This window comes from Oncorhynchus mykiss, chromosome 25 (assembly GCF_013265735.2).
Source record: "Oncorhynchus mykiss isolate Arlee chromosome 25, USDA_OmykA_1.1, whole genome shotgun sequence".
Classification (NCBI taxonomy): domain Eukaryota; kingdom Metazoa; phylum Chordata; class Actinopteri; order Salmoniformes; family Salmonidae; genus Oncorhynchus; species Oncorhynchus mykiss.
The window spans coordinates 30,508,851-30,535,231 of NC_048589.1; the positions used below are offsets into that span (position 1 = coordinate 30,508,851).

Below are 26,381 nucleotides of genomic sequence, written 5' to 3' on the forward strand. Positions count from 1 at the left end.
ATGTAACCGAATTTGCCTTTGAAATTGGGTCTTTGTGCAGTGCACTTAAAGAAGATAAAGATCTGTGTATTTTAATAGGGTATGCTGGAGTAGGAATGACCGTAAAGATTAAAGTCAATTGCAGAAATGTTCAGTCAATGCGAGCTGTTTGCTCTGCCGAGGCACGCATGCACGCACGCATGCACGCACGCACACAAACACACACACGCACACACACACACACACACACACACACACACACACCAGATCATTGTTGTCTGGCTTTGAAGAGACACATAGAAAATATATACTGCTGAATGATTTGGATTGGAAAAGGCTGCTTGATTTCCTCCTGATACAACTAAGACCTATAGCCTACACTTTACATTCAATCAAAGATGAGTACACAATGCTGCTGTGGGGGGCATTGAACCAGAAACATTTTACATTTGGATAATGTCTGCTGCATGTCCTGTCTTTCTATCGGCAGACAGATAGTGGCAGTCTGAATTGAATCACTAACTCACCACATTTTATTTCCACTTCATTGTGAACAGAGTGGCGTATTGATCCCATCCTTTTTGTTGCTGTGCATCGCCGGTAGCTAATGAAGACGGCTTACCATCTCCCTCTGCCCATGAATCAGTGTTATTTCTGAATAGGCTACGTTAGATGAGCCTGACCCGGAGCTTCCACAGCTCCCAGCCTGCCAGACAGCAGGCTATAGAGGCTGTAGGTAGGATATGGATACTGGAAGAGGATGTGGAGGGGGTCATACGTTTTGATTGGTTTACAGATGTCACACACGCACACACACACACGCACACACACACACACACACACACACACACACACACACACACACACACACACACACACACACACACACACACACACACACACACACACACACACACACACACACACACACACACACGCAGGAGCCAGGCTTAGCAATGCACTGCATGGTAATGCAGGAGGAGGGAGAAGGGTATGCTGTGTTATTGTACAGTATCAGACAAGGGAGAGGCCCTTGTCTTTTCAGAGTTGTTTGTGCTACACAGATGAAGGCCAGCCTCATACAGCAGCAGAGTTACACTGTTTCTGATTCATGGCCGGCCCAGTTCATTTAGCAGACACAGTCTCTCAATCAATTTGCCTTGTGCCTTAACATACAGACCCGACATTTGGATGGCGCTGATGTCTGTCTGAGTTGCCAAACGTAGTTAAAACCAGCCTCTATTCCATGGAATACAAAACCAAGGTGACAAAGTTGAGTATAGATTGCTCGGATATGTAATTAAAATGATAGGCGATAGTACTGGCATCAGAGCTAAAGGAATTTGACCTCCACTTCTCTCTCTCCAAATGCTGTTGATGTATTATCATAAGTTTAGTCTCTCCTCTCTCGCCGCTCTTCTTTCCTTTCTCGTTGCCTTCTATTGACCTTTACCGTAATTGACCCATCAACAATTTTTTTCCCGAGCGTTTTAACCCAAAATTTGCTAGTCTCTGTCAGAGGCAGTTCACATCTGTTGAAGGACACTGCACAAACAAGCGTGACCTTTCTCTTGTTTGAAGGCTGGCGACGCCTCCTCATCCCCTCCAACCCCTCCGCCACCTGGGCATATTATTATTCATGCATGCGGAGCAGAGAGGAGAGGAGCGGAGCAGAGAGGAGAAACGCAGAGGGGTGAGGAGAGGAGCAGAGAGGTGAGGAGCAGAGAGGTGAGGAGCATAGAGGAGAGGAGTGGAGCAGAGAGGAGAAGAGCAGAGCAGAGAGGAGAGGAGCAGAGAGGAGAGGAGTGGAGCAGAGAGGAGAGGAGGGGAGCAGAGAGGAGAGGAGGGGAGCAGAGAGGAGTGGAGCAGAGAGGAATGAGCAGAGAGGAGAGGAGTGGAGCAGAGAGGTGAGGAGAGGAGCAGAGAGGAGAGGAGTGGAGCAGAAAGAAGAAAAGCAGAGAGGTGAGGAGAGGAGAGAAGCAGAGAGGAGAGGAGTGGAGCAGAGGGGAGAAGTTTAGAGCAGAGAGGCAGAAAGGAGATGAGAGGAGGAGAGGTGCAGGGAGGAGATGAACAGAGAGGAGTGGAGCAGAGAGGTGAGGAGAGGAGCAGAGAGGAGAGGAGGGGAGCAGAGAGGAGAGGAGGGGAGCAGAGAGGAGAGGAGTGGGGCAGAGTGGAGAAGAGCAGAGAGGAGAGGAGAGGAGAAGAGCAGAGAGGAGAGGAGTGGAGCAGAGAGGAGAGGAGTGGAGCAGAGAGGAGAGGAGGGGAGCAGAGAGGAGAGGAGGGGAGCAGAGAGGAGTGGAGCAGAGAGGAGAAGAGCAGAGAGGAGCGGAGGGGAGCAGAGAGGAGAGGAGGGGAGCAGAGAGGAGTGGAGCAGAGAGGAGAAGAGCAGAGAGGAGCGGAGCAGAGAGGAGAGGAGTGGAGCAGAGAGGAGAAAAGCAGAGAGGTGAGGAGAGGAGCAGAGAGGTGAGGAGAGGAGCAGAGAGTAGAAAAGCAGAGAGGTGAGGAGAGGAGCAGAGAGGTGAGGAGAGGAGCAGAGAGGTGAGGAGAGGAGCAGAGAGGTGAGGAGAGGAGCAGAGAGGAGAAGAGAAGAGAGGTGAGGAGAGGAGCAGAGAGGAGAGGAACAGATAAGAGCAGAGAGAAGCAGAGTAGAGCAGAACAGAGAGGAGTCAGTAAAATGCCAGACGCAAGAATCGGGTTGCTCCAAAAAAGAGACCTCCTTCCATCACCACGACAGTCCACAATTCATGTTTTACTATGCATACAGTACATTTAATGTTTACCTGTTTATTCTCTGAATTTTAGCATTTTTGTAGGACATAATTTACTATTGGAATACAAAAGGTGAGAATTTCTTCACTGAAAGATGGCAGAATTAATTTCAATTCATGCAACTGACTCATTTAACTTCCTTGAATACAGTGTTGTTTGGTAGCCTTACGTTAGATTAGGGGTCAAGCATCATCTTCATAAACCAGCCAGAGAGGCTCTCTAGTCTATGTGTCGTACTGTTTGATGTCCCCTGAATGGGCTCAGCACATTAAGTTCCAAATGGCACCTTATGTAGTGCACTATTTTGACCCGGCCCTCTGGTTAAAAGTAGTGCACTATTTTGACTCGGTCCTTCTGGTTAAAAGTAGTGCACTACATAGGGAATAAGGTGCCATTTGGGACTCAAAGCCTTAGTTGTGTTAATTATAGAGAGAAGAGATGCAGCAGTGGCATTTCTGTACTTCTGATCCATCCAGCCCTTTCAAATATGATGTTTCTTTTGTTTCCTCAGTTAGGACTAACCATTACAACCTATTTCACATAGTGGCAACATGTTTACCACTTTGATGTTTTACAACAGAAATGGCTTATATCAGGAAATGCAAGAAAAACAAATAGATATGACGTTTCTACTGTTAAGGGGTTATACGTAAACATTCAGTTCGTACATATTCAACTAATTTGCTTGAGAAATGATGCGCATTCTTTTTGGTATGAATACAACATGGATCACTGTGCACTTCTCGTAAGGGTTGTACCTGTCACTTGGTCTTTTCTTTTTTACCTCAGCTGTAAAGCAACTATTAAAAGAATGGAATCAGTGCCAGAAGCCCATGTACTTGCTCCAAGGTACATCGTTTTGTCAGTGACTTTTCACATTGACCTTGAGGTGTCTGCATGCTACCCTCCCTCCCGCACCACCCAGCACCATTGATATCTTACCAGCCTTTTCCCAGCAAATAAGGAACTGCTTCCCAGTGCCACTGCTTGGGGGATATTACCAATGTGCCCCCCCCCCTTCCAAGGGGGAGGGTGATATTAACTACTATAACAAATGGTGTTAAACACGCTACCTGGTTGAAGCCTTTGACCGCCTGGCAGAGCCATCTAGCTGTAATCCCTAAGTGGCCCAGTCCATCCATGTGAAGTCATTTTGGGTAAGAAGGTTGGTGCTGAAAAGGGCATTGATTAAAGTGCACTTTCCCTCTTGCCCACTGTGCCACACGCACTGTGGCTGGTAATGAGGGGATTAATATGTGCACCGCAAATGGCACCCTGTTCCCTATATAGTGCACTACTTTTGACCAGAGTCCTATGGGCCCTAATTAAAAATAGTGCACTATAAAAGGAATAAGGTGCCATTTGGGACTTAGTCATGGTGTTTTTTCATCACAATGGACACTCAGGACACAGAGAATAAATGTGGCGTTTATGCACCTTTTGGAAAAATGTCAGCTCTTTACGAACACAAGCTTAGTGTATTATAGTAGAGGTACTGCATTGGCTAAACAGCTTCCTACATTTCTCCCACTTAATAAATGGATTGTAATTTGCCCAGCTGTGAGTGTGTTTTATTCCCCAGTCACAGTGTAAGAAAAATTGAATGACAGTGAGAAAAACAGCAGTAATTATAAAAGTAATTACTGAATGCTGATGATGCCCATAGGCTTTGCATAACTACATTTAGAATAGGAAATTGCTTTTGGCTACATTGGAAGGCTGGTGGGCATGTTTGTGTTATTTTCTTTCTTTATTTTAGTATGCACAACCAAATAAATAATTGCCATGGAAACAATTACTTATAGACTTTTTTTGTGGGCACAAACAGCTCCGGGAAGCGTTGTTGTTGAACAATGTGGTTTAATGGAAATGAGTGTAGTCACTTTGTTTATATTCCACAACAGATTACAATGACATGGAACATGAGGAGAAGACAAAACACTGTGGCTGAATATGAGTCATTTTATAAATAAAACATGACTTTTTACATGATTTTTTTACTGGGACATGAAATCACTAAGATGTTTGGATGTTTTCTCTTAATGAAGAGTCTCTGTTTGCTTCTGTGAACTATTTCATTCATCAATGGAGACGACAACGCAGAGGTTGCCAGTAGCTTACTAGCAGTATGAGACTGCACTTGTGTGTGCGTGTGTGTCTGTCTGTCTGTCTGTCTGTCTGTCTGCATATGTACAGTTGAAGTCAGAAGTTTACATACACCTTAACCAAATACATTTAAACTCAGTTTTTCACACTTCCTGACATTTAATCCTAGTAAACATTCCCTGTCTTAGGTCAGTTAGGATCACCACTTTATTTTAAGAATGTGAAATGTCAGAATAATAGTAGAGAGAATGATTTATTTCAGCTTTTATTTCATTCATCACATTCCCAGTGGGTCAGAGGTTTACATACACTCAATTAGTATTTGGTGGCATTGCTTTTAAATTGTTTCACTTGGGTCAAAGGTTTCAGGTAGCCTTCCACAAGCTTCCCACAATAAGTTGGGTGAATTTTGGCCCATTCCTCCTGACAGAGCTGGTGTAACTGAGTCAGGTTTGTAGGCCTCCTTGCTCACACACGCTTTTTCAGTTCTGCCCAAACATTTTCTGTAGGATTGAGGTCAGGGCTTTGTGATGGTCACTCCAATACCTTGACTTTGCTGTCCTTAAGCCATTTTGCCACAACTTTGGATGTATGCTTGGGGTCATTGTCCATTTGAAAGACCCCGTTTGCGACCAAGCTTTAACTTCCTGACTGATGTCTTGAGATGTGGCTTCAATATATCCACATAATTTTCCTATCTCATGATATTTTGTGAAGTGCACCAGTCCCTCCTGCAGAAAAGTACCCCCACAATATGATGCTGCCACCCCCGCGCTTCACGGTTGGGATGGTGTTCTTGGGCTTGCAAGCCTCCCCCTTTTTCCTCCAAACATAACGATGGACATACAGTTATATTTTTGTTTCATCAGACTAGAGGACATTTTTTCAAAAAAGTACGATCTTGTCCCCATGTGCAGTTGCAAACCCTAGTCTGGCATTTGATGGCGGTTTTGGAGCAGTTGCTTCTTCCTTGCTGAGCAGCCTTTCAGGTTATGTCGATATAGGACTTGTTTTACTGTGAATATAGATACTTTTGTACCTGTTTCCTGCAGCATCTTCACAAGGTCCTTTGCTGTTGTTCTGGGATTGATTTGCACTTTTCGCACCAAAGTACATTAATCTCTAGGAGACAGAACATGTCCTAACCGACTTGCCAAAACAGTAGTTTGTTAACAAGAAATTTGTGTAGTGGTTGAAAAACTAGTTTTAATGACTACAACCTAAGTGTATGTAAACTTCTGACTTCAACTGTATATATGTGTGTGTGTAGCACGTGTGTGTAATGTGTGTATTTATAATATGCGTATTTGTACATTTTTTGTGACTTGTATTTTACACAATGTGATTACTGTATATTTTGTTTTTATTTATTTTAAAAAATTGGAGACCCTTGTAAAATAATCAAGCCTTGAATGTATTTATTTGTATTCCAATGCATAGCCTACTGTAGCTGCATTATTTGCTCATGTAGCCAGGCACTACACCTTGTGTCGGTGGGCTCAGTCATTTGCTCTTCTGCAAATGGTCCATTAATGGAGAAATAAATCAGAGGGACAGTTGGAATGAATATGGAAAGGCTTTCTTCTAGTGTTGTGACTGGCCGTTTAGTCAGCTGCAGCTAATACCCACGCAAAGTAGTACAAATCACTGTGGGTTTACACTAGAGAGGCCAGAGTAGAGCAGAGCACTGCCTTCAGATGGCCTTCTCACATCGCCCTGCCATGAAGGTCTCAACTCTCTACTGTAGCCAAGTAGCCTTCTGATCTCACTATCTGTGTAGCGAAACAGAATGGAAGCTGGTGAGAGCCGGATGGTTCGGACAAGGCTAGTAGCCAAGGTCCTTTTCCCAAGGACAATAACAGTCGTGAAAAAGTGTCTATTAGACTTGCTTTGACAGTACATTAAAAACACTTGAAAAGAGCTTGTTGAACAAAGAAAGTATCCAATCAAATGTAATTGGCTTGACTAAGGCAGCAGTAATACCTTTAATAATTAAACCAAGTTGTTTTGGTTGCTTTTCAACCCTTGGCATGAATCAAAATGTCGAAAATTATTCTGTGATATTGTTTATTTTTAAAACATTACAGTGCCAATATCATTTGTCTGGTCAGATTTCTCCCTGGTCCAGTCAGTCCGTCACTCCACCTTTAATGGATATCAACTAAATCATGTTGGCTGCTCTCTCTCACCACTGTTACTATTGATTTATCCCTCTGATAAAGATCAACTCCAGCACCACTGCATTAATGGATGGGTGAAAAGAGAGAAGGAGATAGGGGGGGGGGGCAGAGAAAGAGGGGTGGGGACACAGAGAGGGAGTAGAGAAATATGTACAGTATGTATATACACGGGCAAAAAAGTATTTAGTCAGCCACCAATTGTGAAAGTTCTCCCACTTAAAAAGATGAGAGAGGCCCGTAATTTTCATCATAGGTACACTTCAACTATGACAGACAAAATGAGAAAAAAATCCAGAAAATCACATTGTAGGATTTGTAATGAATTTATTTGCAAATTATGGTGGAAAATAAGTATTTGGTCAATAACAAAAGTTTCTCAATACTTTGTTATATACCCTTTGTTGGCAATGACAGAGGTCAAACGTTTTCTGTAAGTCTTTTCACACACTGTTGCTGGTATTTTGGCCCATTCCTCCATGCTGATCTCCTCTAGAGCAGTGATGTTTTGGGGCTGTTGCTGGGCAACACGGACTTTCAACTCCCTCCAAAGATTTTCTTGAAATGCTTCTTACAAAGCCATTCCTTCGTTGCCCGGGCAGTGTGTTTGGGATCATTGTCATGCTGAAAGACCCAGCCACGTTTCACCTTCAATGCCCTTGCTGATGGTAGGCTTTGTTACTTTGGTCCCAGCTCTCTGCAGGTCATTCACTAGGTCCCCCCGTGTGGTTCTGGGATTTTTGCTCACCGTTCTTGTGATCATTTTGACCCCACGGGGTGAGATCTTGCGTGGAGCCCCAGATCGAGGGTGATTATCAGTGGTCTTGTATGTCTTCCATTTCCTAATAATTGCTCCCACAGTTGATTTCTTCAAACCAAGCTGTTTATCTATTGCAGATTCAGTCTTCCCAGCCTGGTGCAGGTCTACAATTTTGTTTCTGGTGTCCTTTGACAGCTCTTTGGTCTTGGCCATAGTGGAGTTTGGAGTGTGACTGTTTGAGGTTGTGGACAGGTGTCTTTTATACTGATAACAAGTTCAAACAGGTGCCATTAATACAGATAACGAGTGGAGGACAGAGGAGCCTCTTAAAGAAGAAGTTACAGGTCTGTGAGAGCCAGAAATCTTGCTTGTTTATAGGTGACCAAATACTCATTTTCCACCATAATGTGCAAATAAATTCATTAAAAATCCTACAATGTGATTTTCTGGATTTTTTCCCCTCATTTTTCTGTCATAGTTGAAGTGTACCTATGATGAAAATTACAGGCCTCTCATCTTTTTAAGTGGGAGAACTTGCACAATTGGTGGCTGACTAAATACTTTTTTGCCCCACTGTGTGTGTGTGTGTGTGTGTGTATATATATATATATATATATATATAGAGAGAGAGAGAGAGAGAGAGAGAGAGAGAGAGAGAGAGAGAGAGAGAGAGAGAGAGAGAGAGAGAGAGAGAGAGAGAGAGAGAGAGAGAGAGAGAGAGAGAGAGAGAGAGAGAGAGAGAGAGAGAGAGAGAGAGAGAGAGAGAGAGAGAGAGAGAAGGTGACCTTCAGGGGAAGGTCAGAGAAGGCTCTGGCCCCTGAAGTGTTTGTGACGGTTCCTCCCAATCATTCAGGACACAAATGACTCCCTTAATCATCCAATTTAATCGCACCATTTTCTGCACCGCAATAGCCAGGGTTTAAACACTGTTTGCTTGCTGTCTCAAAGACCCTCATATTGAAACCAATGGATTTCTACAATTTAAAGAGCATACACCGGGGAGAGTTGGTGGGGGATGCGGGTGGAGATAGAAAACACATTGGCAGGGGTCTGAAAAACCAGACAATTCATGCGTGAAGCATTTAGCTATTGCCATCTCAAAGCATGACTAACAGTTTTCAGTTACCAGCTTCATTTATTAATATCTATAATAAGTCCCTCTCTGATAACAGCCCTCTCTGAAAGCACTCTCTCTCTCTCTCTCTCTCTCTCTCTCTCTCTCTCTCTCTCTCTCTCTCTCTCTCTCTCTCTCTCTCTCTCTCTCTCTCTCTCTCTCTCTCTCTCTCTCTCTCTCTCTCTCTCTCTCTCTCTCTCTCTCTCTCTCTCTCTCTCTCTCTCTCTCTCTCTCTCTCTCTCTCTCTCTCTCTCTCTCTCTCTCTCTCTCTCTCTCTCTCTCTCTCTCTCTCTCTCTCTCTCTCTCTCTCTCTCTCTCTCTCTCAAATGTTGTGGTGTTGATATTATTTGACCCTCCAATGAGTAGTGATAACAAGGCCGGTGGCAGAGGCCAAGCACATTGGGTGTGCATCCTAAATGGCACCCTATTCCTTACATTCCCTATGGGTCTTGCCAAAAGTGCACTATATAGGGCATTGGACTCGGAGTGGCCTCGCCAGACATGTTGGTGTGAGTCAGGCAGGGAGAGGAGAGGAGAGAGCATCACCCAGGGACATGTTGGTGTGAGTCATGCAGGCAGAGGAGAGAGCATCACCCAGGGACATGTTGGTGTGAGTCAGGCATTGAGAGGAGAGGAGAGGAGACAGCATCACCCAGGGACATGTTGGTGTGAGTCAGGCAGGGAGAGGAGAGAGCATCACCCAGGGACATGTTGGTGTGAGTCAGGCAGGGAGAGGAGAGAGCATCACCCAGGGACATGTTGGTGTGAGTCAGGCAGGGAGAGGAGAGGAGAGAGCATCACCCAGGGACATGTTGGTGTGAGTCAGGCAGGGAGAGGAGAGGAGAGAGCATCACCCAGGGACATGTTGGTGTGAGTCAGGCAGGGAGAGGAGAGGAGAGAGCATCACCCAGGGACATGTTGGTGTGAGTCAGGCAGGGAGAGGAGAGGAGACAGCATCACCCAGGGACATGTTGGTGTGAGTCAGGCAGGGAGAGGAGAGGAGACAGCATCACCCAGGGACATGTTGGTGTGAGTCAGGCAGGGAGAGGAGAGGAGAGAGCATCACCCAGGGACATATTGGTGTGAGTCAGGCAGGGAGAGGAGAGGAGAGAGCATCACCCAGGGACATGTTGGTGTGAGTCAGGCAGGGAGAGGAGAGGAGAGAGCATCACCCAGGGACATGTTGGTGTGAGTCATGCAGGCAGAGGAGAGAGCATCACCCAGGGACATGTTGGTGTGAGTCAGGCATTGAGAGGAGAGGAGAGGAGACAGCATCACCCAGGGACATGTTGGTGTGAGTCAGGCAGGGAGAGGAGAGAGCATCACCCAGGGACATGTTGGTGTGAGTCAGGCAGGGAGAGGAGAGAGCATCACCCAGGGACATGTTGGTGTGAGTCAGGCAGGGAGAGGAGAGGAGAGAGCATCACCCAGGGACATGTTGGTGTGAGTCAGGCAGGGAGAGGAGAGGAGAGAGCATCACCCAGGGACATGATTGTGTGAGTCAGGCAGGGAGAGGAGAGGAGAGAGCATCACCCAGGGACATGTTGGTGTGAGTCAGGCAGGGAGAGGAGAGGAGAGAGCATCACCCAGGGACATGTTTGTGTGAGTCAGGCAGGGAGAGGAGAGGAGAGAGCATCACCCAGGGACATGTTGGTGTGAGTCAGGCAGGGAGGAGTGAGTACCAGTAGCCCTTCTGAAAGGCCACAGTGGGGGATGGATGAACAGGTAGACAGTTGAGGAAGCCGCATCCTTCGCCACAAGTAACTAGCATGTTGATGCTGAGTGTTCGCTGCTTTGAATTCTCCGCCTAAATTTGTAAGCAACGTTTTGATGACTAAAATAGTCCAACTCAAATTAAACCTTGGAAGAGAAAAGAAGAAAAAACTTACTGTACTTTCTTCCAGACATCAACAACCTAGATTTATGGTTAGATATGTACAGTGCCTTGCGAAAGTATTCGGCCCCCTTGAACTTTGCGACCTTTTGCCACATTTCAGGCTTCAAACATAAAGATATAAAACTGTAAAGTGGAACGACATTTATTGGATATTTCAAACTTTTTTAACAAATCAAAAACTGAAAAATTGGGCGTGCAAAATTATTCAGCCCCCTTAAGTTAATACTTTGTAGCCCCACCTTTTGCTGCGATTACAGCTGTAAGTCGCTTGGGGTATGTCTCTATCAGTTTTGCACATCGAGAGACTGAATTTTTTTCCCATTCCTCCTTGCAAAACAGCTCGAGCTCAGTGAGGTTGGATGGAGAGCATTTGTGAACAGCAGTTTTCAGTTCTTTCCACAGATTCTCGATTGGATTCAGGTCTGGACTTTGACTTGGCCATTCTAACACCTGGATATGTTTATTTTTGAACCATTCCATTGTAGATTTTGCTTTATGTTTTGGATCATTGTCTTGTTGGAAGACAAATCTCCGTCTCAGTCTCAGGTCTTTTGCAGACTCCATCAGGTTTTCTTCCAGAATGGTCCTGTATTTGGCTCCATCCATCTTCCCATCAATTTTAACCATCTTCCCTGTCCCTGCTGAAGAAAAGCAGGCCCAAACCATGATGCTGCCACCACCATGTTTGACAGTGGGGATGGTGTGTTCAGCTGTGTTGCTTTTACGCCAAACATAACGTTTTGCATTGTTGCCAAAAAGTTCAATTTTGGTTTCATCTGACCAGAGCACCTTCTTCCACATGTTTGGTGTGTCTCCCAGGTGGCTTGTGGCAAACTTGAAATGACACTTTTTATGGATATCTTTAAGAAATGGCTTTCTTCTTGCCACTCTTCCATAAAGGCCAGATTTGTGCAATATACGACTGATTGTTGTCCTATGGACAGAGTCTCCCACCTCAGCTTTAGATCTCTGCAGTTCATCCAGAGTGATCATGGGCCTCTTGGCTGCATCTCTGATCAGTCTTCTCCTTGTATGAGCTGAAAGTTTAGAGGGACGGCCAGGTCTTGGTAGATTTGCAGTGGACTGATACTCCTTCCATTTCAAAATTATCGCTTGCACAGTGCTCCTTGGGATGTTTAAAGCTTAGGAAATATTTTTGTATCCAAATCCGGCTTTAAACTTCTTCACAACAGTATCTCGGACCTGCCTGGTGTGTTCCTTGTTCTTCATGATGCTCTCTGCGCTTTTAACGGACCTCTGAGACTATCACAGTGCAGGTGCATTTATACCGAGACTTGATTACACACAGGTGGATTGTATTTATCATCATTAGTCATTTAGGTCAACATTGGATCATTCAGAGATCCTCACTGAACTTCTGGAGAGAGTTTGCTGCACTGAAAGTAAAGGGGCTGAATAATTTTGCACGCCCAATTTTTCAGTTTTTGATTTGTTAAAAAAGTCTCATGTCGTTCCACTTCATGATTGTGTCCCACTTGTTGTTGATTCTTCACAAAAAAATACAGTTTTATATCTTTGTTTGAAGCCTGAAATGTGGCAAAAGGTCGCAAAGTTCAAGGGGGCCGAATACTTTCGCAAGGCACTGTATATGTATTCTGTGACATTAGACGAGGCTAAACGGACGATGCCAATAATATCGTTGTGCATTTCCCAAATGGCACCCTATTCCCTACATGCTGTAGTGGCATACAGTTAACCTAAACCCTATGGGCCCTGGTCAAAAGTAGTGGACTATATAGGGGATAGTGTGCCATTTAGGATGCATATACTGTGTAGTCCTGTACCACTTTGTACTCTCAGAACAACACACCAAGCCAATTACTGATGAAGAAGAAAGATGTGAGCATCTGGAGAAGTCTTCTAAACCCTCTATTTATAGGTGTGATCCCCATTGTTTAGCTGAGGTCAGGAGGAGCATGTTCTCCTGATTAATAACACCTTTATTTTCTTCTCTGACGACTTGTTTTGGGGTTTCATCTGTGAAGGAGATGCCTCTTAGCAGACTGAGAGAACTGCGAGAACAGCAGTCTAATCGTCACAACTAGAATATCAACCCCTCCTTTTTCCTCTCCGCGTACATCCTCTGATTTGGTTTAACGCAACAGTGATCAGTGTTCATTTCTGCATCTCCTCTCTGCGTCGTGGCAACGATATGCCAGAAACACACTCTCTAACGCTGTAAAGGAGCTGATGCCATTAAATGCTATCAACATCAAGGCAGCATTTTGATTTTCAACTTTTTGTATTATAATTGTTTTGGGTGCTATGGCATTTTCAAATTATGCAGATCCCTTAATTAAGCTCTGTCAACGAGTGGTTTGTTGTTTTTTTGTCTGTATCCTAGCCGACTGGTCTGCTGGAATTTGCATGGCTTTGGATGTTACACAGCTTTCTGTAGGCTCTCAGTGTAATGCAACCCTCTCAGTCTAGTTTTGGTGCAGATAAAAAATCCCCTTAGTCTGTGTCATAAAGTCGTGGCAAAAGTGAAATGATGCCATTCACAAAGACATACATACATTTTGACATCATGCAGGGTTTGCATGGGACAAAGGATGCACTATGGCCGCAGAATTACAGTATATACATATATATTGATGAGTTGGACCGCAGAGTGAAGGAAGAGCAGCCAAAAAGGGCTCAGCATATGTGGGAACTCCTTCAAGACGGTTGGAAAAGCATTCCTCATGAAGCTAATTGAGAGAATGCCAAGAGTGTGCAAAGCTGTCATCAAGGCTGTCACTCCTGCTCCCAAGCGCCAGGCTGCCCTGCATTACACACTCCTGACACCATCATTTACGCACACCTGCCTTCCCTCGTCACACGCATCAGCAATATTGGACTCACCTGGACTCACCCAATCACCTGTTTATTACCGCCCCTATATTTGTCAGTTCCCCTGCTCTGTTCCCGTTGCTGCATTGATTGTAATTCATATGTGTTACCCGTGTGTTGACGCTGTCCTGTCTCGTTCCATGTCCTTTCCCAATAAAACATTTGACTCCCCGCACTTGCTTCTCCTCTCCAGTGTCATCCCTTGTCATCAGTGTCACCCCAAAGGGTGGCTACTTTTTGGGTGACAACTTTTTGGATGACAACATGATTCCATGTGTTATTTCATAGTTTTGATGTCTTAACTATTATCCTACAATATAGAAAGTAGTAAAAATTAAGAAGAACCTTTGACTAAGTAGGTGTGTCCAAACTTTTGACTGGAACACATATACACTGCTCAAAAAAATAAAGGGAACACTAAAATAACACATCCTAGATCTGAATTAATGAAATGTTCTTATTAAATACTTTTTTCTTTACATAGTTGAATGTGCTGACAACAAAATCACACACAAATTATCAATGGAAATCAAATTGATCAACCCATGGAGGTCTGGATTTGGAGTCACACTCAAAATTAAAGTGGAAAACCACACTACAGGCTGATCCAACTTTGATGTAATGTCCTTAAAACAAGTCAAAATGAGGCTCAGTAGTGTGTGTGGCCTCCACGTGCCTGTATGACCTCCCTACAACGCCTGGGCATGCTCCTGATGAGGTGGCGGATGGTCTCCTGAGGGATCTCCTCCCAGACCTGGACTAAAACATCCGCCAACTCCTGGACAGTCTGTGGTGCAGTCTGTGGTGGATGGAGCGAGACATGATGTCCCAGATGTGCTCAATTGGATTCAGGTCTGGGGAACGGGCGGGCCAGTCCATAGCATCAATGCCTTCCTCTTGCAGGAACTGCTGACACACTCCAGCCACATGAGGTCTAGCATTGTCTTGCATTAGGAGGAACCCAGGGACAACCGCACCAGCATATGGTCTCACAAGGGGTCTGAGGATCTCATCTCGGTACCTAATGGCAGTCAGGCTGCCTCTGGCGAGCACATGGAGGGCTGTGCGGCCCCCCAAAGAAATGCCACCCCACACCATGACTGACCCATCGCCAAACCGGTCATGCTGGAGGATGTTGCAGGCAGCAGAACGTTCTCCACGGCGTCTCCAGACTCGGTCACGTCTGTCACGTGCTCAGTGTGAACCTACTTTAATCTGTGAAGAGCACAAGGCGCCAGTGGCGAATTTGCCAATCTTGGTGTTCTCTGGCAAATGCCAAACGTCCTGCACGCTGTTGGGCTGTAAGCACAACCCCCACCTGTGTACGTCGGGCCCTCATACCACCTTCATGGAGTCTGTTTCTGACCGCTTGAGCAGACACTTGTGGCCTGCTGGAGGTCATTTTGCAGGGCTCTGGCAGTGCTCCTCCTGCTCCTCCTTGCACAAAGGCGTGCATGTTGAAGGAGGAAATTGGCTCCAATTAAGCGCCGTCCACAGGCTATGGCATGCCTTTGTAAAATGTTCTGTGAAGGCAGTAGTACAAAAATTTGTACGAGATCTTCAGTTACTTTGTAATTTCTCGCATGGAATAGCCTTAATTTCTTAGAACAAGAATAGACTGACCAGTTTCAGAAGAAAGTTATTTGTTCCTGGCCATTTTGAGCCTGTAATCTAACCCCCATATGCTGATGCTCCTGATACTCAACTAGTCTAAGAAGGCCAGTTTTACTGGGCCCAGGTATCACCTCTCCTCATCACGATAGGGCCCAGGCCCAGGTATCGCCTCTCCTCATCATGATAGGGCCCAGGTATCACCTCTCCTCATCAGGATAGGGCCCAGGCCCAGGTATCACCTCTCCTCATCAGGATAGGGCCCAGGTATCGCCTCTCTTCATCATGATAGGGCCCAGGTATCACCTCTCCTCATCACGATAGGGCCCATGCCCAGGTATCACCTCTCCTCATCAGGATAGGGCCCAGGTATCGCCTCTCCTCATCATGATAGGGCCCAGGTATCACCTCTCCTCATCAGGATAGGGCCCAGGTATCACCTCTCCTCATCAGGATAGGGCCCAGGCCCGTAACAAAAAGCTAGAGCTCCCTCCCTTTCCTCAACTAGACATACTGTATAGCCAAGAAATGTAATCTATTATTTTCATTCATTTATTTTATTATTTGAAACCTATTTATATTCTTGAAGAAAGTAACATCTTAACATCTTACACAGGATCCCTGAGTTACTCACCTCCACTACAATCAGAGTAGTATTTCACCCCTGGTCAAAGGTAACAGATAACCATTCACCTTCACACTGCTGGAGACAGGATATCTACCCATGTTGTCGTTCAATGTTAGTCTCTGTTGACAGAATATGTCGGTGGTAGGCGGGCTAGATTATTAAAAAGTAAAACCCAAACAGGCATTGCGAAATGACACAACTACATACAAGATGCATGATGATTATTTTGTCTTACATTGGACAGGAAAAGCCTGAGGAACCCAAACCCAATGGAAAAAGAAAGTACTCCATTGACAGTTTCTTGAAAATGGCTGAAGATAAAAACAAAAGAACGTCTTTGGGTTTCTTTGGGGCGTAATAAGCCGGTTTTTCATCTCTCTCTCTGTGATTGAGCCTGTACAAAATCTCTTTATTTCTTGGGGTAATTAATAATTGAAATACAGACGTTTGGTTCCAATTTACCAGCAACAAGTTGTAATAGTATTTTCTCTGCAATTTTACCGTTGATGCACTCTAAAGAGCAGTATTTTGCCAGTCAAACAAATATAATCACTGGAGCTTAGGACCAGTAATAGTCCCACATTAATGTACACATTAAACTTGTTAAATCAATTCTGTGGACACTTTCTAAAGTGGACTGTCTGTTGGCTCTCTCCTCTCGCCCAGCCTACTCACATCTTCTTCGATGTATCAGTCTCTTTCATTCCCCTCCTAATCATCCAGGCATTTTAGTTTGTAAACTACACTGAACAAAAATATAAACGCAACATGTAAGTGTTGGTCCCATATTTCATGAGTTTAAATAAAAGATCCCAGAAATTTTCCATATGTACAAAAATCTTATTTCTATCAAATTTTGTGCACAAATTTGTTTACATCTCTGTTAGTGAGCATTTCTCATTTGCCAAGACAATCCATCCACCTGACACTTGTGGCATATCCAGTGGCGATTTTAGCATGTAAATCTTGGTGCGGCAAACACCCCCCTCCCAAAGAATGTTAAGACGCATGCCAGCAAAGCAACTACACAACACAACACTAAACAATGCATTCATTGCACTATAACGATGACAAATGATGCCCACAAACTTTTAGGGCTTACATAAATCTGTCCCAACAGCAGAGCTTTCTTTTCAGCACCACCACTACACCTGGCTATCAGTGGAGCCTTGTCTGGCAGCGAAACAGTTCATTCAGCCTCGTTTACTGCCTTTTTAAAAAACATAGCTGATATGGCTGACCATACCTCCCTGGCATATTACATCATTTTTGCAGCAGCATACAGTATAAGACATTTTTGAACTCACCTTGTTAAATCCTTTGTTGCCAAATTTTGTCATCAAAGAAAAAGATTTACAGTTGGATGACCATTCAAAATGTATGTTCCCAGTCTGACTTCCCAGTTGCGATATGCGGTTAGCCACTGTCACCGATTCCTCCCAAACATCTCATTGTTGAATTTGCTATTTCCAACTTGTCGTGTAATGTTTATGTCCAATGGCCGATGAGCACCGATACATTTTATCTAGATTTTCTCTCCATTATTTCCTCTTCATATGACAAGGATTAAAAATAATTTGCCAGCTGACTTGATTCACGATGATGACTGCTAGCTAGGATTGTGAAAGTATGACGTTGACATGATCAGTCCAATCAAAGCTACTGTACATATAACATGATTTGACGTCATTTCTGTGGCCAATGACCATGAGCCTTCTTGGAAAGGCAATTGTAATATAACACTATGGTAGGACCCAAAGGGCTGACATTTTGGATGTCTACCGTTACTAAAGGACTGAAGTTAGGCGATTGCGCAAGGTCCCAACGAGTGACAGAATACTGAGCCAATCACGACGCAATGCTCCTATTTTCTGCTGGCCCGCCCCACCACCACAGAAAGCTCTGAGCTACTGTAGGCTGAAACACCTGCATTTTGGAGCTGCCTTAGTCAAGAAAACAAATAAAAAAGACCATGGTTGTATGTGGCTTTATTAACTCAATTATATATTTTTTACATTGTTTGCAAACTGATATGTGACACGTATTAATGTCAAAATAACATGCAAGCCCCCCCCCCCCATTTTTTTTTATAAATATATTTTTGTGCAAAAAATGCGAGTCTCAAAACAGGTGGAGTTCTGCCCCACCTACCCTGAATGACGGGTCACCATTGAGCATATCAAGAAGATGATTAAACAGCATGATCATTACACAGGTGCATTTTGTGCTTGGGACAATTAAAGGCCACTCTAAAATGTGCATTTTTTTCACACAACATAACATTTGAGCAGGCATAAGTTACGGACAATGAACACAATTGCATTTTGTAAATGGCAATTTGAATGCACAGAGATACTGTGACGAGATCCTGATATCCATTGTCGTGCCATTCATCTGCCACCATCACTGTTTCAGCATGATAATGCACGGCCCCATGTTGCAAGGATCTGTACACAAGTCCTGGAAGCTGAACATTTCCCAGTTCTCACATGGCCTGCATACTCACCAGGCATGCCACCCATTGAGCATGTTTGTAATGCTCTGAATCGACATGTATGACAGCTTGTTCCCACCAATATCCAACAACTTTGCACAGCCATTGAAAAGGAGTGGGACAACATTCCACAGGCCACAATCAACAGCCTGATCAACTCTATGTGAATGAGATATGTCACGCTGCATGAGGCAAATGGTGGTTCTCTGATCCACGGACCTGTCACATTCTTTATAAGGATCGGACCAAGGCGCAGCGTGGTATGTGTACATTCTTATTTCAAGAATGAAATACTGAACAAACAAAATCACCAAACGAACCGTGAAGCTACAGTGCCTTGCGAAAGTATTCGGCCCCCTTGAACTTTGCGACCTTTTGCCACATTTCAGGCTTCAAACATAAAGATATAAAACTGTATTTTTTTGTGAAGAATCAACAACAAGTGGGACACAATTATGAAGTGGAACGACATTTATTGGATATTTCAAACGTTTTTAACAAATCAAAAACTGAAAAATTGGGCGTGCAAAATTATTAAGCCCCTTTACTTTCAGTGCAGCAAACTCTCTCCAGAAGTTCAGTGAGGATCTCTGAATGATCCAATGTTGACCTAAATGACTAATGATGATAAATACAATCCACCTGTGTGTAATCAAGTCTCCGTATAAATGCACCTGCACTGTGATAGCCTCAGAGGTCCGTTAAAAGCGCAGAGAGCATCATGAAGAACAAGGAACACACCAGGCAGGTCCGAGATACAGTTGTGAAGAAGTTTAAAGCCGGATTTGGATACAAAAATATTTCCCAAGCTTTAAACATCCCAAGGAGCACTGTGCAAGCGATAATATTGAAATGGAAGGAGTATCAGACCACTGCAAATCTACCAAGACCTGGCCGTCCCTCTAAACTTTCAGCTCATACAAGGAGAAGACTGAGACTGAGACCTGAGACTGGGACGGAGATTTGTCTTCCAACAAGACAATGATACAAAACATAAAGCAAAATCTACAATGGAATGGTTCAAAAATAAACATATTCAGGTGTTAGAATGGCCAAGTCAAAGTCCAGACCTGAATCCAATCGAGAATCTGTGGAAAGAACTGAAAAATGCTGTTCACAAATGCTCTCCATCCAACCTCACTGAGCTCGAGCTGTTTTGCAAGGAGGAATGGGAAAAAATTTCAGTCTCTCGATGTGCAAAACTGATAGACATACCCCAAGCGACTTACAGCTGTAATTGCAGCAAAAGGTGGCGCTACAAAGTATTAACTTAAGGGGGCTGAATAATTTTGCACGCCCAATTTTTCAGTTTTTGATTTGTTCAAAAACGTTTGAAATATCCAATAAATGTCGTTCCACTTCATGATTGTGTCCCACTTGTTGATTCTTCACAAAAAAATACAGTTTTATATCTTTATCTTCGCAAAGTTCAAGGGGGCCGAATACTTTCGCAAGGCACTGTATATAAACTAATGCTGACAGGCAACTACACATAGACAAGATCCTACAAACACCAAAGGGAAATGGCTGCCTAAATATGATCCCCAATTAGAGACAACGATAAACAGCTGCCCCTGATTGGGAACCATATCAGGCCACCATAGACATACAAATCACCTACAAAAACCCTAGACATACAAAAACTAGCGTACCCACCCTAGTCACACCCTGACCTAACCAAAATATAAAGGCAACAGATATCTCAGGTCAGGGCGTGACAGGACCTAGCTTTTTTTTTTTTTTTTTTCAAGGTATCTGTGACCAACAAATGCATATCTGTATTCCCAGTCGTGTGAAATTCATAGATTATGGCCTAATGAATGTATTTCAATTAACTAATTAATTATATTGTTCAGTGTATTTATGTTCTACAGGCGTAGATATCTGATTGGAATGTGTATTTATGGGCAGGCCTAATGCTCTTGATGTACTTACAAGTTAATGAAAATGCATGACATGACTAAGTTCAACCAGAGTTCTCTGGGACTGTAGATGTGTACACAGACAGATCACCTTAACTGACTACTGTGTCGTCCGCCCACCTTTAGAACAACAGTGATGTAAAAACACCCACACACCCATTAGTTGACCAGTAACAGCTACCTCATTGAATTGCTTAGATCTTCAACAATGCATTGTACAGTATATAATACATAGACAATGCATTGCTGTAGTCCCTGCAGTGCACATTACATGGAAAATGCTAGAGTCAATAATATGACTTGTATTATTACCGCCCCATCACACCCTCACCAGATAGTATGAATGTGTAACGGCTCTCCTCTTCGTCTGACGATGAGGAATAGGAATCATCAGACCAACACGCAGCATGGTAAGTGTTCATAGGAAATTTAATTAAATAAACTGACCACTGAATGACAAAAACCAACACCGCGAGTGAACGACACAAAACAGGTAAGGTGAAAAACAGAAAGCAACTACCCACAAACACAGGTGGGAACAGGCTACCTAAGTATGGTTCTCAATCAGAGACAACGATTGACAGCTGCCTCTGATTGGGAACCATACCAGGCCAAACACATAGAAATACAACACACAGAACAAAACATAGAATGCCCACCCCAACTCATGCCCTGACTAAACCAAAATAGAGACCTAAAAAATGAACTAAGGTCAGGACGTGACAGAGTGCCCTTAACCATTCTTATAAAAATGATTGATTTGTTAGTGTCTTTTTTTGTTATAAACAAACATAGATATGATGTGCAGTATAATTAAATTTTTATTACAGTCTTAGTGTGTATCATCATCAACAATCTCAGCTATACAGTTACAGTCCATGCAACAGTATATTACCATGGTCATGTGACACTGCATGAGTGAGCCAGGGTTCAATTTAACGTTATATCTACTCTACTCTGGGAACTGGACAGGCTTGGTTCTACTGTAGTCGTGTTCGCTAGCTGTGATTCCAGTGCTGTACTGAGCTGCAAAAATGGGTCACACGACTCATGATGTTACAGCATGCAGGCCTCGCTCTGCTCCGTTGCCAGTGAATTCATGATTCAGAAATTCATTGTTTTCTGGATTTGTTGTAAACCTGTCCTTTAAACTGTCTGTTTGGCCCAATCCCCTTCTGCCTGGCAGGCTGCTCCTGTAGTATAGAGCCATTCAGCTAATCGATTACAAGCCCCGAGACAGCGGAGATGTCTGACAGCACTGTACTAAGATGAAATTAGTCAGAGTGACGGTGGTGTGGGTAGGGGGGTAACCCAGTGCATGGCGGCCACAGGTCCCCTCTGGGACTGTGGTGGAGGGGCTGCTGGATAGAGGGGACAGCGTGTGCTAAGCCCCATGTAATTAGGACAATGTTTCTACAAGGTTCCCAAATTATCACCAGAGTGCAGGAGAGAGGAAAGGAGGGAGAGGCCAGAAGGTGGGAGAGAGAGAGAGAGAGAGATCAAACTCAGCTAACTTTCTACTGATGGGGTCAACTTGGCGTCATGATAGGGGCTGCACCAAATGTTTAATGTATTATAATAATTGATTATGCTTATGTTGTATTCATAGAAGGGGAAGGGCTATAAGACCACTCCCCCACTACATTTATAGGGTCCTGGACTATAGATTAGCGATATACAGTATATCACAAAAGTGAGTACACCCCTCATATTTTTGTAAATATTTTAGTATATCTTTTCATGTGACAACACTGAAGAAATGACACTTTGCTACAATGTAAAGTAGTGAGTGCACAGCTTGTATAACAGTGTAAATTTGCTGTCCCCTCAAAATAACTCAACACACAGCCATTAATGTCTAAACCGCTGGCAACAAAAGTGAGTACACCCCTAAGTGAAAATGTCTAAATTGGGCCCGAAGTGTCAATGTTTTGTGTGGCTACCATCATTTTCCAGCACTGCCTTAACCCTCTTGGGCATGGAGTTCACCAGAGCTTCACAGGTTGCCACTGGTGTCCTCTTCCACTCCTCCATGACGACATCACGGAGCTGGTGGATGTTAGAGACCTTGCAGTCCTCCACCTTCCGTTTGAGGATTCCCCACAGATGCTCAATAGGGTTTAGGTTTAGGTCTTCAGTGTTGTCACATGAAAAGATATACTCAAATATTTACAAAAATGTGAGGGGTGTACTCACTTGTGATATACTGTATATATTAATTATAAGGTGTAATATTGTTCCCCAGTTATTTTCAAGTCTTTGCCTCTTCTAAAAAAAAATGGTCTGAGTTATTGCAGTCAAAACAGGGTGTCTGTGAGAAAGCGCCTCAAGGCTAAAAGAGATTAAACACAGAACCCTGCAGGGGAGTGAAAGAGATAAGAGACTAGTCAGACATACCACTATAAAGCAACTTGGGGAGTGGAAAATTACTGCTGAAGCCCTTAGAAAACACTGGAACTATTGTCTCTCCTGTAAGTTAGTACAACTGTATATGCATGGGCTTGGTCTCATGAGTAGAAGGTGTTGACGTAGGCAGTTACATCACTAGGGGTTGACTGCAAGCATATTAAAAGCAACTTGGACTTTTCCTAATTTGCAGAACTCAGGAGAGACATCAGTTGTATGTTTGATGTTGGATCTTTGGCTTCTGTCTACAGCTGTATTTTTGATTCAAATATGATTTATAAGTGCACATTTTGAGTATTCCTTATTTGTTAAGTAAATAACGGAGCCCAGAAAAGTGGAACTAACGCTACCAAGGGCAAGTCTGTCAGAGGAAAAGATGACAGAGAGAGGAAAGAGGCAACATGGAGAAACAAACAGGGGTCTGGGTTGGGTGGAGAAGGGAGATATCAGGGGATGCTTTCAAGCAAAACTTGGCCTCTACCAGTGTGGCAGAAATTACATGAAATTATTCAGCTCTTGGTGAATGTGAAATCACACTAATTGCATTTTGAAGTAGCCTGTAGCTGTGGCTGAAAGGCCAAGGTTAGACCCAGCTCTGCCTGCCGTAGAGAGAGCAGAGCACCTCAATTGATTTCACAGCTGATATTCCTCCGAATTTACACTTATTTTACATTGCACATTGCAAACCCCTTTTAAATGTACATTTGGTGTAAACTGCACTTGTTAGTTGGTCCTCGCTACAAACAGGGCAGGAGGATGTCGTCATGCACACGTGGAAATAAGCAGAATTTATTTACATTTATTTAAAAAGAAAAAGAGAGGGCCTCCCGAGTGGTGCAGTGGTCTAAGGCACTGTGCCCAGGCTAAGGCACTGTAGCTGTGCCACTAGATATTCTGGATTCATGTCCAGGCTCTGTCGCAGCCGGCCGCGACCGGGAGACCCATGGGGCGGCGCACAATTGTCCGGGTTAGGGTAGGGTTTGTCCAGCAGGTATGTCCTTGTCCCATCGTGCACTAGTGACTCCTGTGGCAGGCTGGGCGCAGTGCACACTGACATGGTCGCCAGGTACACAGTGTTTCCTCCGACACATTGGTGCGGCTGGCTTAAGTGGGCATTGTGTCAAGAAGCAGCTTGGCTGGGTTGTGTTTCGGAGGATTCACGGCTCTCGACCTGCGTCTCTCCCGAGTCCGTACAGGAGTTGCAGTGATGAGACAAGACTATAACTACCAATTGGATACCACGAAATTAAGGAGAAAAAGGGGTAAAAGTAATAAATAAATAAAAAATAAGAAAAAGAGAAAATGCTGCCTGTGTTGCTATGCTCTGAGAGACAGTAAATCTTGTAAACAACACCCAGAGTAAACAACACTCCGAATAAACAACACTCTTAGGAAACACTCTGAATAAACAACACTCAGAGTAAACAACACTCCTAGTAAACACTCCGAATAAACAACACTCTTAGGAAACACTCTGAATAAACAACACTCAGAGTAAACAACACTCCTAGTAAACAACACTCCTAGTAAACAACACTGCAGTTTTTCATCTGGAGGCTAGAGAGAAAATACAGCTGGAAATACAGTTTTATAACATGGTTGATTTTGAGGCTGTTTGTTGCAACACATTACGAATGGCAGCCTTGTGAAGGATCGTGATTAGGGCCACACTGGCATGAAAAACGAACTCTTCAAAATTAAAAGTCGTCATGCAGCAAGCACTTGCCTCAAGTCACATAGCAATAATTTGACCATCACGGTATGTGATGCATCTGCAATTAGGCAATAGACAATAGAAGCCTGGACTTGATTTCATTGGGAAAAAGTCCAACTGAACGTATTTAGCCTAGCCACCTCTTTATGTTATCCTTTCATTAGCCTTTAGAGTTTAGCTTTCAACAATTTTTTTGCATACCTTATATAACTGAGTGTTGGGTTGCGTCCCAAATGGCATCCTATTCACTATATAGTGCAGTACTTTTGACCAGGGCCCATAGGTCAGTGAATCAGAACTATTTGAGGGCTTTACATTTTTTTACCATCATCGCATAATTACTCCTAGTTTAGGCAACATCGGCTACACCCCTCCCTCAACACCCCCACTCGATAAAACAGAAGTAATTTTGTCTCGTTCCAAAGCGCATAATCACAACAATTACAAACCACTTTCTGGAGGTCAGTCACTTCTAACGCTCAGATCACCGCCAGTCTCCTGTTCCCTAGCAACTTCAAGAGAAAACTGTGTGTCGAGAGCCGTGCAATAAAGGCCTCGTTTGAAATCATCTAACGCTTGTTTGGAACAACACAGAACTGTGTCTAATGTTCAAACAACTTGTCATTCTATCCTCTTTGTGAGTAACGGTTCTTCTCTGTGTTAAATCGGCTAAAAGAAAAACAACAAAACATAAAGCACCACCCTTCTCAGAGGAACATTTGGTGGTGTTGTTTAGATGTGTGTTGTGTTTTTAGTAGGCGTTCAAGGGCTGCGTCCAGAATGGCACCCTGTTTACTATCTAGTGCACTATTTTTAAATAGGGTCCTCCTCAAAAGTACTAAGCTTTATAGGGAATAGAGTGCCATTTCCGAAACACACAAGGAAGACATAACCAAGGTGTAACGGTCGTCGTCGTCTGATGAGGAAGAATCGGACCAAAGCGCAGCGTGGTAAGTGTTCATGACTTTTATTAAACTGAACACTGAAACAAAAATAACAAAGTGCAACACGAAACTGAAACAGTCCTGTCAGGTGCAGAACACTAAACAGAAAACAACTACCCACAAAACACAGGTGGGAAAAAGCTACCTAAGTATGGTTCCCAATCAGAGACAACGATAGTCAGCTGTCCCTGTTTGAGAACCATACCCGGCCAATACAAAAAATACAAAATTTAGAAAAAGGAACATAGAATGCCCACCCAAATCACACCCTGACCAAACCAAAATAGAGACATAAAAAGCTCTAAGGTGTGACACAAGGAGTGCTGCACACTAAGTAAGATGAGAACATGTTCCAGATGGTTAATTAATTAGAGGAAACTTGTGTCACCTCTGTATATGGGCTTGTCCTGAATCAATACATGAGAGGTAGTGTGCATTTTAAATTGGCAGGTCATTTCCCCTCTGTTCCTCTGGGTTCCTCCCATCAATGTCTGGGTAGCGGGGACTAAGACGACACTCTCATTCACTACCTCACATATCATTTATAAATGCAGCCTTACCTCTCCATTTCAAGTTAAACACAGCGAAAAAGGAGGCTTTTCTCCTCTGATTAGTCAGCTGGTAGCTAGGTGGAAAACAGCGCTACACACAGAGAGGCCAGGGCCCGTGAGACGTGTTTGTATTCGCCTCATTACCTTGTAAAGTAAGCTGAGAAAATGGTATTCAAGCTAGCGTCTGGCGAGTGTGTTTGTTGACATGCATATTCCCCCCTGTGCTAACCAGCAGACAGCTAGGAAAGGAGTCTCCTTCCACTCCCAGCGGCATGGTGCTGCTCTGGGCTGGGTGTGGGGACTGGAGGGCTGGGTGTGGGGGCTGGAGGGCTGTGTGTGGGGTTGGAGATGAGGGCTGGGTGTGGGGGCTGGAGGGCTGGAGATGAGGGCTGGGTGTGGGGCCTAGAGGGCTGGGTGTGAGGGCTGTTGGGCTGGAGATGAGGGCTGGGTGTGGGG

The 26,381-nt window shown here is 44.0% G+C and overlaps 1 protein-coding gene across 3 annotated transcripts in view; it reads left to right on the forward strand.

The window, feature by feature from the left end:
• LOC110505776 (neuronal PAS domain-containing protein 3-like) overlaps positions 1 to 26,381 on the forward strand; it is a 510,145-nt gene that overhangs the window by 172,316 nt on the left and 311,448 nt on the right. The window lies entirely within an intron of this gene.